Below are 10,816 nucleotides of genomic sequence, written 5' to 3'. Positions count from 1 at the left end.
GCAGCTTTAGCTGGGGACTCCAAACTTCCCTTTCCCAGGCCACATTAACCAGCTCTAACTGGGGGATCCCGAGGTGTTCCCAGGCCAGTGTGGAGATCTAATCTCTCCACCTGGTCCTGGGTCTTCCCCGAGGCCTCCTCCCAGCTGGACGTGCCTGGAACACCTCCCTAGGGAGGCGCCCAGGGGGCATCCTTACTAGATGCCCGAACTACCTCAACTGACTCTGATTATGTCACATTTTATCGATTAATTAATACCTACATTTATTATTATTATTATTTTTAGCACATTTAATGGCAAAATTATGTTTTTTTATTTTTGTTTTGGCAGGTTTAGTCCTCCATACCCTAAATCAAATATATCATTAAATAAATGTAACAGCGCCCCCTCAAGGCGGGCCAATTTATCCGGCTCGTGACGTCACGGAGCCAGTTTCCCAGGATTGCTGCGGGAGTCGGAGGCTGCAGGGCGGGGAGAGCACGGCCCAGGCTGCCGGAGAGGACACCGATCATCGGGAGACACCCGGCACGGCTGCGTTTGGGACGTACGCTTCCTTCCTTTCTCTCTGGGATTTTTCTATAAAAAAAAGCACCAGGAACAACATAATTTCCACAAGACAAGTCCCGGGAGTTCACGCACAAACGAGGTAGGCAACACCGACACCGACAGCCGTCTGCACGCACCGGTGATGTTAGCTGCGTCCCGGTGCTAGCAGCCAGCAGCTCAGGGAAGGCTGTCACGTTCCCGGGAGGAAAACCGTCAACACACCGCTGAGAGCTGTGACACCTCACTCGGCTGACATTAAGTTGCACAGCTACAATATCCGCTATTATTTAATATCATTCGTGCATTTATCGGTGGGGAATGTTGTGTTTTTAACAACACAAATCGTGCTTTGATTTGTCTAGCTTTGTTGAGGAGTCCGCGCCATACTTCGATCAAACATCTTGCAATTTAATGCTTTTTTGATGATAAGTAAAGCCATATATCAAATAATACATTTGACAATATATATTTTGATGAAGCGGAAGATACTCTAGCATTCGGCATATAAATAATCCACCGTGACTCCCTTTTGTTTCAGTAGAGCTTCAACTTTTTCACTACACTAAACTGCGCTGCCATTGCTACCAGGGTGTATTCTCGTGAAAGAACGTAGTGGGAAAATGACCGGCAAACAACATTTAAAAGTTGGATTCTCTGAAAAATGTCGACGCATTACGGATTATATACAAGCCGAATTGAAGATGAATATCTCCCAAATGAGAAAACGTAATGATTCATTGTTCAGAGTGCATCTTTGTGGCTGGTAGGCTCCGCGATCCTGTAATCTTGGGTTTTTCGAACGAGGTTTGGCTCGGCGTCTGCACAGTGAAGAGCGAGACACATATCGAGCATAACGAGCATTTTAGCACACGCCTCGTTACATTAGAGGCAGTTCAGAGGGGACAGAGCTTTGGCAGCTGCGAGGTGAACCCACTGGTGCGTACATGACATGGGAGGATGTGATGGTACAGCAGCAACAATATGTCAGATCTCACAATATAAGCATGGCTGCGGCCTACACACACACACACACACACACACACACACACACACACACACACACACACACACACACACACACACACTGCTTCTGAGCCTGGAAAGAAAAATCAATGGCAATGCTTTACATAAGGATAAAAGCTGAGGGTGGTGGGTTCGGCCGTTGTGATATTAGTGCCTGAGATGATAAAAAGATCATGTCCATCCTCAGAAGTCTGGAAGCAGGGAACAAGCTCAGCTGGTGCTGTGCTTTTTATCTGTGTTGCATGATTACATAAGAGCTCTCTCTGTGCTTATTGTGTTTGTCCTGGGCTTGTTTTGTTTTTTTAATCTATGCTGAAACTGCTTTTTAAATCACTATTGTGGTCATTTTAGTCTCACAAAGCAGCTGAAAGAAACCTGTCTGAATAACTCGAAAAGCACTTTGCCTTGTATTGTGTCACTTATATTCCTTTATGTGTGTGGCATCTTTTACACATTTAAACATGCATTTACTGTTCCTGTAGTGCTTTGAATGTGACAGTTTAACCCTGGAGGCATCTCCAACAGCAAACTCCTGACTTCTGACAGGACTTTGACTTTTGCTCCCTCCTCCTCACCACCACATCCCACTTTTATGATTATTGACATATAGTCACGTTATGTGACGACTACAATAGTACTTATTGTAACCGGGCAGGTCCTCTCTCTGATCTGGGAGGATCAGCAACTTGAGGGATCAAAGTCCTCTTCAGGAAATGATCCTGAACGGCTGCATGATTATTATTGGATTAGCTGGATGGCACTGGCTGCCCCACTGTAATGTATATTACAGCCCTTGAGGGACTTAAATTGGGTATAAAAGTAATTTGTGAGAAGAAGTCTTGCTTGCCATTTGGCTGCAGAGATGCAACCTCTGTAAAAGGCGCTTGGCATGCTGGGTAACGGCTCTCATCCAAGTGTCTCATTCTGGATAAGCTGTTTATGTGCATCCTCATCCATTTAAGATACCGCTTGTCTACATGAGAAAGCGGATGATTCAGGAAGTGAAACAACTACAGTACATGTCTGTACGCGTCCCAAGCTGTTAAATGCATGTTTTCTCTCTGCAAACAGTTTTATTGTGTTGTGTGTTCCTCACATATTCACACTGAGGAGGAAGCAGATGCAGGTCGGAGAGGGAAAGAGTGAAGTTGTTGGGAAATCTAGTCAAAGGATTCCTGTAGGAACACCAGTGTGGCGTAAAAGTCTCATTGATGAGCTGCCAAATCTCTCCAAAAGTGTAGCTGGCTGACTTCGTCCTTCACTAGTGAACTTTGACCTGACTTCATGATGTCATGTCCAGCAGGGGGAGACTCCATTTAAAGCTGCATTCTCTCTAATGTCCAGCAGGGGGAGACTCCACTGAAAGCTGCATTCTCTCTAATGTCCAGCAGGGGGAGACTCCACTTAAAGCTGCATTCTCTCTAATGTCCAGCAGGGGGAGACTCCACTTAAAGCTGCATTCTCTCTAATGTCCAGCAGGGGAAGACTCCACTTAAAGCTGCATTCTCTCTAATGTCCAGCAGGGGGAGACTCCACTGGCTCCATAAAGAAGTGTGATTGTATAGATGTCAATGAGAAAATGAGCCTAAACTTCTCACTTGATTTATTTCCTCAGTAAACATTTTCCTTATGAGTTTATTGTCTCAGTCTCTAGTTTCAAGTCTTCTTCAATAAAGCATGATGTTCATTTAGTCAATGATGGTCCCATTTAGAGTCAAATAGACCATAAAGCAGGGGATGCTTAAGGGCGGGGCTACATGCCCACCTGTCAATCAGGATAGAGGTTTAGTAATGTGTATCCACGGCAACTTTGGTCATTAAATAGAACCAGTGAACTTGTTTCTTTGGTGTTGTCTGTGTTAAAGTTTTAGAACTTTGACCTTCAGTGTGTTTCAGTTCATCACACTACATTGGAACATTTTGGTCTCTGAAAAATGTCTCGATCAGCGTTAGGTTGAAACTTGATTAAAAAAAAGTTAGTGTTAATGTAGCGATAATTTAGGGAAACTGGTGATTTTCAACCGGCTCTGTTTCACTACAGTGAACGGCGCTTGTGTCCGGACCATCTGGCAATAGTCAACTAGATGAATCGCACCAACCGGCTGAAATACAGTCAGTTTCTCTCTTTAGCATTTAGCTTAGCGCAGCATCATTGAAACGGCAGTGGAGTGTAACCTGACAGTGCTTAGCCCCCTGCCCCTTTTGTTGAAATGTGGTCAAGTCCCGTTTAAAAAAAAACCAAGATGGCGACGGCCATAATGCCATTCTCCTGGGCCTAAGGCCCTGTTTAGACGAAGACGGAAACGCAAAAGTGGCGTTGTGTCCTCACTTTTTATTCTGTGTTTAAACAAGCGTCTTTGGGGGGAAATCTGCGTGTATACGGTGATGCAAAAGTGTGTGAAATTCGATGTAGTGTACACGTCAGGTGGCTAGATAGAGCTGTGAAGCACTGCCACACAGCAGCACCCAGAACTGGTGCATGTGTAGAAACGTCCTTCTCCTTCTCTCCCTAACAGCGAAGAAGCAGGACACTGTACAGTGTGACACTCCCACTCAGGCCATTTGAATGCCCGACTGATGGAATTAATCCCACTTGCTTTTTCTTGTTGTTGACCTGTACTCTGCACATGGATGTTACGTAACACATACGTGGCGTGAGCACATCAGAGCACACTTGTGCGTTTTTACCCCTTTACACGGAAACGCAACAGTGTAGCGTTTTTAACATTTCCACTCTGGTGGGTGGTTTCACTTATTCACGTTTTTCTCCCCACAAACGCCGTTGCCGTCTAAACAAAAGGCACATCTGATCAAATATTTTGTCTTTTTCACCCGCGAGCATTTAGCTAGCTAAACAGGGCCTAAAAGCACAAACCGGCGGACGATGTCACCGTAGCTACGTCATCTCTATTATACAGTCCATGTCTTGCAGGGATATGTAGTAGATACCTGGATGTAACCCTAGTTCTCCGAGGACGTGCTGAACCCTCTGTTTTCCGTAGAAAGTAGGCTGACAGCTTTTAATTTCCTTCCATAGTGTCCAATAAGAAACTCACTCATTAAAAATTGTGAATCATGGTTTCCTTGTGATATCAAAGTCTCATATCGTGACGTCCCTGCTCAAAAGAAGCCCCTGATTGGCTCTCTTATTGCTCCAGAATCCAACAGTATGCCTGTTTTATGTTGGTTCACAGGTTGAACTAAGCTAATGCTAACAAATGCTAATGGCCCCTCAGCAGCAGCAGCAAACTGTAGCAGCAACTTTCTCCTGGCTGCTGCTGATGGATGAGGAGGGTTCATACATATCTAGTTTCTCATGGAGGTATATATTAATGGCGAGGGGGGGGGGGGTAAACAGGGTTATTGGGACCCCCCCACCTCGTCAGCCTTTGTAATTAGGGGAATGTGAGCTGAATTAGTCATGCCACACAGAGCAGACCGCAGCCTCTCGTTGATGGTGATGAAGAGTGTCGACTTACACACCGTCTGCGAGCACGGCCGCCTTGCCCCTTGCCCCTCGCCCCTCGCTCCGGATGTTTTTTGCTCCTCTGAGACATTGTGGAAGGAGTTGGCTGTGTTGTTGTTGTGTTTTGGTTCACACACACACACACACACACACACACACACACACACACACACACACACACACACACACACACACACACACACACACACACACACACACACACACACACACACACACACACACACACACACACACACACACACACACACACACACTGCAGGATTACAAGAGAACCGGGGCTCACACACACAACACACACACACACAACACACACTCACACACACACACACACACACACACACACACCACACACACACACAACACACACACCTCGGAAACAACGCGGAAGTAAATCCACAATAATTAAAAAGAGGGAAAAACAAAAACGGTCTCAACATGACGTCATCTGCACGAAAGTTTTACAAAACATCCGGAAGCACTAAAAACAGCATGGTCGGATTACCTTCTCACTGAAAATGACAAACTATATTCTTGGAAAAGATGTGTTTGAATGGCATTTAACAGTCTTTTAATCAATAAAATGGATGCGTTTCATTTCTGTTATCAATTAACCATATTTGTTTAAGTTGTTAAGGAATATACTTGTTATGTTTTGATAAAACCTTGTTCGCAGGTAAAACTATGATGGACAGACTGTTTTTAATAATCTCTCGGCTAAACAAGTAATTGATTAAATGGAAATAGAAGAGCACTAACTTTTAAAAGAGGTTGCCAGGTTGGTAACCAGGCAACAGCTTTTGGTTGCAGAAACTGATATTATGGTTGCCAATTTTAGTTTTGAGTTATTAAGATCAGATGCAGTTATACGTCAGCCTGAGGATGAAAATTGGACTTAAATTTACACATTTGCTATTTTTGTTTTTCGTTCAGGTTCATCTGTCTTTGGTTAGTTTCATTCATTTTCCCATAAATTTTTGGTGTTGACTGGTTAGTGGAACTTTACGACACACGAAAGATTTAGCTCGCCATCATATGGTTCCAGTTCTGACTGGAACAGCAATAGTTAATGCAATGCAAAACATATTTGCATCACAATATAATAGCACAATATTAAAAAAAATGTTTATTTGGGTTTTGCTGTTAGCTGTCCCTATATTTTATATGTTAATAGACCAAGTTACTGTTAAAGGAATAAACTTTATTGAAATTTCTTTTTTACATTTAAATTTAATGAAACATCTTTTGGCACAGGATAGAAATACTCCACAGCAGACTCACCAACCACAACAAACAAGAAACTCTATACAGACAACATAAAGCACACAACACATTCATTATTAGGATGACGTATAGCTACAAAGTATCTTAAAGTCACAATCCGTCAGATTTGAGAGACCTTGCTTCTTGCTGCCTTTTTGCCGCTAAGATGTAAGTGCAGACAGCCTGTTCTTTTAGAGTCTATCTTGTCACTTTCACGGTCACTGTGTGTGTTTTTTTGCTCTTTTGTAAACTTTGACACACATTAGCTGTGTGTTCATTCCCTCATTCACTCACTCGCTATCCCCTATTTAGTGTTTATTAAATAGTGCACTATATAGGGAATGACCAAACAAGATTTCAGACACAACCCTGGAATGTTCTAACAAATTGTTGCGTCAGTAGATGCGCCGGATATATGTGTGACGGATATATGTGTGACGGATATATGTGTGACGGATATACGTATATGTGTGACGGATATACGTATATGTGTGACGGAAATACATGTGACGGACATACGTGTGACGGACATACGTGTGACGGACACTCAATGGTGTAAAAGTGTGGTTTTGTTAACAATGGTTGTGTGTCCAGATTGCGAGCTGTAATAGCCCACGTTACAATAGTAACCTTGCGGGTAACAGCAGTGAGCTCATGAGGAAGGGTTGTTGGTAACTGCAGTTAGCTCTCTGGCTACCGTTCGCACCTTTTCTGCTTCTTCTCTTCTCCCCCTGTAAAACACGACCGCATTGCATTGTGGTATGCAGGCGTACAATGTAGTGTACATCGTATGTAAGCTCAAATTAGCTGAGCATTGTGGGTATTTTAGTGGACTATATCATTCATTCATTCATCTTCAACCGCTTGTCCCTGTCGGGTTTTTTTTTGCTCTTTTGTAAACTTTACTGACACACATTCACCTCTCTACTTCCGGTCCGTCCCCTATATGTTCCCCTCTTAAATCCGCACACGCACACGCACACGCACACGCACACGCACACGCACACGCACACACACACACACACACACACACACACACACACACACACACACACACACACACACACACACACACACACACACACACACACACACACACACACACACACACAATTACAAGTGAATGCAGCATAACCTGCAGTGACGAGCTCCAGCTGCAGACCAACAGCTGTCAGCAGCGTCACTAACATGGCGGCTTATTTACATTTAGAGGGGGAATGTCTCCACAGACACACTGATGTAAAGACTCAGCTAAGAGACAAGTGCTTTCATTAGTGGGTCACATGATCAATCACTGTGTTTGTAACTCACTCTGTCATAGAGAGGAACTTAAAGTGTAAGTACCTTTACAAGTCTGGGCCTTACCAGTAGGTCCATGTTGACAGGTCGTCCGTAAAAGTGGATTATTGAATGCACTGGAGTTCAATTCAAGGAGGAAAGTTTTGGCGTTTACAATTCCATGTAAATGCATTATTACTGTGCTGTTTGTGACGATGTCTATCAAGTGTTGACACGGAAGTGAGAGGAGTTGCATATGTAAGTTACAAAACAATAATCCACTTGTACAGACTTTACTATGAGAGGAGCTGGTAGGTGGGCAGTTGTTGGTGCTTTGTTTTAAGTGTAGGGACTCTTCTCATGCTGCTGCAGAGGTTTGCTGTTATTTTGAGAAGTATTAGTGGTTAAAAATGCTGTTTTGGATGCGTTCAGCACACAGCCCCCAGCTAATCAGTGTTAGCCCTTTGGGGCTGTTAGCGTCTCTCTGGGCATTTTCTATACATGGTTGATCAACCAAAAAAACTGTCTCCATGGCTTATTTGATGGATTTTCATGCCAAAAAAGAGCACTACTTACACACGGCAATTAACTAAATGAGCATTTCATTGAGTGTAACATTACCTTACAAAATGTAAGGTAATCTCAGGTGGTGGTGTTACGGATGCCTGGAGCGTCCAAAAAGGACAAAGTCGGACCTATATTTCAGCAGTGATTCCTCACATTTATTTATCTAAATGTTGACACTGTTTAGATGCTTTCAGTGCTTGTTTCTTACCCGGAGCAGAGACTTTTGTGTGGGTTAAAGTGGACTAACCGTGCAGGAGGTTAAAAATGCTGTTCATCTGCAGGGTTGGCGTTTCCTTTTCAGCAGCAGACCTGTGTGTTTCCCTCTGGCCGGTGTGTTTGGCCTCATGTGTGACTGAATCATGAATCATGTCAACATGCAAATGAACCCAACCCAATCATTATGGTGGCTGTAACCGTAGCAACCAGAGAGAGAGAGAGAGAGAGAGCGAGCGCAAGAAAGGATTACGTGTTGGTTGGCGGTGACCTTTGAAACCTAAAAGGCCTCCTGGTACGGACGGAGCTGCTCTGGTGTCGCACACTTTGAATTCTGGGTAAAGTTTTGGGAGGAGTGCTGCTTTTTGTCCCTGTGCTTTTGTTTCGTTCAGATTAAAATCAAGAGGATGAGCGCGGTGGATTGTGAATCCCTCCTTTGCCTGCAGCTATAGGTGCAGAGAGAATAAAGCTGCTGACTCACACGGTGTATAAACTTTAATATAGTTTCCTCGCCCTGCTGCTCATTAGTTTCTGTGGCTTCACTCTGAAAGGACTTTGACCCCAGTTAATCCGGCTCTTCTCTTAAATATTCAAATGACACGGAAATACTTGTTTTCTGCAGTTTTCAGGGTTTTAGAGCACAGAAACGTTGCATTTCTGACTGCTGCTTTCTTTTAAAGGAGCTGAGTCCGTTAAATTTAAACCTAAGGAGGGGATGTTTGTATTTGGTTCTTTTGTCAGGAGGTTGGAATGGAAATGTGGATTTTGCAGCGATGTGACTCTGCAAAGATACTCAGAAGGCTGCTTTCTAATCCTGTGTTACAGAATATTTTACATTATACTGTATGTACATTATATTAACTTGTCAACCACTTCTAGAAATAAACAGAGACATATATTTAATACAGATTACATATTAAAAACACCTTTTTCTTCTACATGAAAGAGATTCTCGGTTTTAAATCAGTTACACTTATACTTTTTATTTTACCTTTAATACACTTGATTTAGCTTTTGTTTGTCTTTATTTTTTATAAATGAGAATAAGAAGAAAAAGTAGCCGATGTGCGCCTTTTAGCTCCACTTTATTTATTATTGTACAGTTTCAACACTGTCAAACTTTATTTATTTATTTCACATGGATTCTATTGGCTCTGTGTTTCTATCGTTCATCAAATGGATCTGAAAGTGATCCAACGATATCCTTCTCCACTGTCGTTGTCTTTATAGTTTTGTTGTGGACGCCAACATCCACTTGAGCTTTTAAAACTTTATATATGTATAGTTATCGTTACAGTTCTTGTTGTGGACGGTCCTTTAGATCTTTTCAGGAATCCACACCGGTCTCTCTCTCTCTCTCTCTCTCTCTCTCTCTCTCTCTCTCTCTCTCTCTCTCTCTCTCTCTCTCTCTCTCTCTCTCTCTCTCTCTCTCTCTCTCTCTCGCTCTCTCGCTCTCTCTCTCTCTTCTTTGCTGCATGCAAACAGAGAGGAAGCGTGTGTTTTTTCCCCTAAAACACCTTTTCAGCTGAATAAGTCGACACAGCACTGGAGTCTCAGAGACGCCACTTCCTCTCTATCTTTCTTCTTCGTCTGCAGAGCGTCCCTGTCTGTCGGGCCGCGGTGATAATATGCTGGGAGGAAGTGACCTCATAAGAGGACGGATGACCGTGAGAGTCCGCGTGGTCGGGACAGGAAACAGACCTTTCAAAAACAACACGACCTTATCAGAAACACTTGGTGAAGACAAGGCCAAGATTTTGTCCTGACCCTGATTTAACCCACTTGTTCGTGAATGATTTGGATTTTTTTTTTTTACCGTCTGTTTCTCAGATTCAAACTGTGGCCTCCAGTCCACACTCAGGGATTATCTGACAATTTAACACCTCATCACGACTTTAATCATTCAGAGTCTTTAATGCGCTGCAGAGGACGAGGATTTAAAGAGTCCCTCGTGTAAATGTACAACTTTTTTAGCGGCTTATGAGTTCGCTTTATTGGTGTTAGACTTCGGCTTTAGGAGGATGACTCTCGTCAATCTTTAAACTGTATTACTGGGAGTTTGTAAAACATCAGCACTTCCACATTTTTGCTGAAATCATCAAAAAAACAATGAAGCTTCAGCCTGAGAGACGAGAGACGTGTGTGATATCCATATTTGAGGATAGTTATTACATTTCAGTTATGGTTTTAGCTTCCAACGACTATACAAACAAGAGTAAACGCTATTGTGCTGTATTCACAATGCTCGTTTGGTCTCGTGTTCTAAATACAACGCAACCTTTCTTTTATATATGAATATATGTTGAATGTTTTTATTAAATTTATTGTATTTATATTTAGGAGCTTGAGGCATTATGTGCATTACAACATATTTGATTTCCTTTATTTTGGTGTAAATTATTTTATCTATTGTTATATAATTAATCTAAATGTATATGTTTA

At 42.8% G+C, this 10,816-nt stretch overlaps 1 protein-coding gene across 9 annotated transcripts in view; it reads left to right on the top strand.

The window, feature by feature from the left end:
• Positions 1-470: 470 nt before the first annotated feature.
• The window catches only part of LOC310961663 (unconventional myosin-VI), a 160,363-nt gene continuing 150,017 nt past the window's right edge, over positions 471-10,816 (top strand). For all 9 annotated transcript variants that reach the window (XM_083933826.1, XM_083933825.1, XM_083933824.1 and 6 more), the window contains exon 1: positions 471-646. The gene's annotated coding sequence lies outside the window, so the exon portion shown is untranslated. The remainder of the gene's footprint in view (positions 647-10,816) is intronic.

The sequence above is a fragment of the Echiichthys vipera genome (assembly GCF_963691815.1).
Source record: "Echiichthys vipera genome assembly, chromosome: 19".
In the NCBI taxonomy this organism is placed as follows: domain Eukaryota; kingdom Metazoa; phylum Chordata; class Actinopteri; order Perciformes; family Trachinidae; genus Echiichthys; species Echiichthys vipera.
This window is presented reverse-complemented; position numbering and strand designations above follow the sequence as displayed.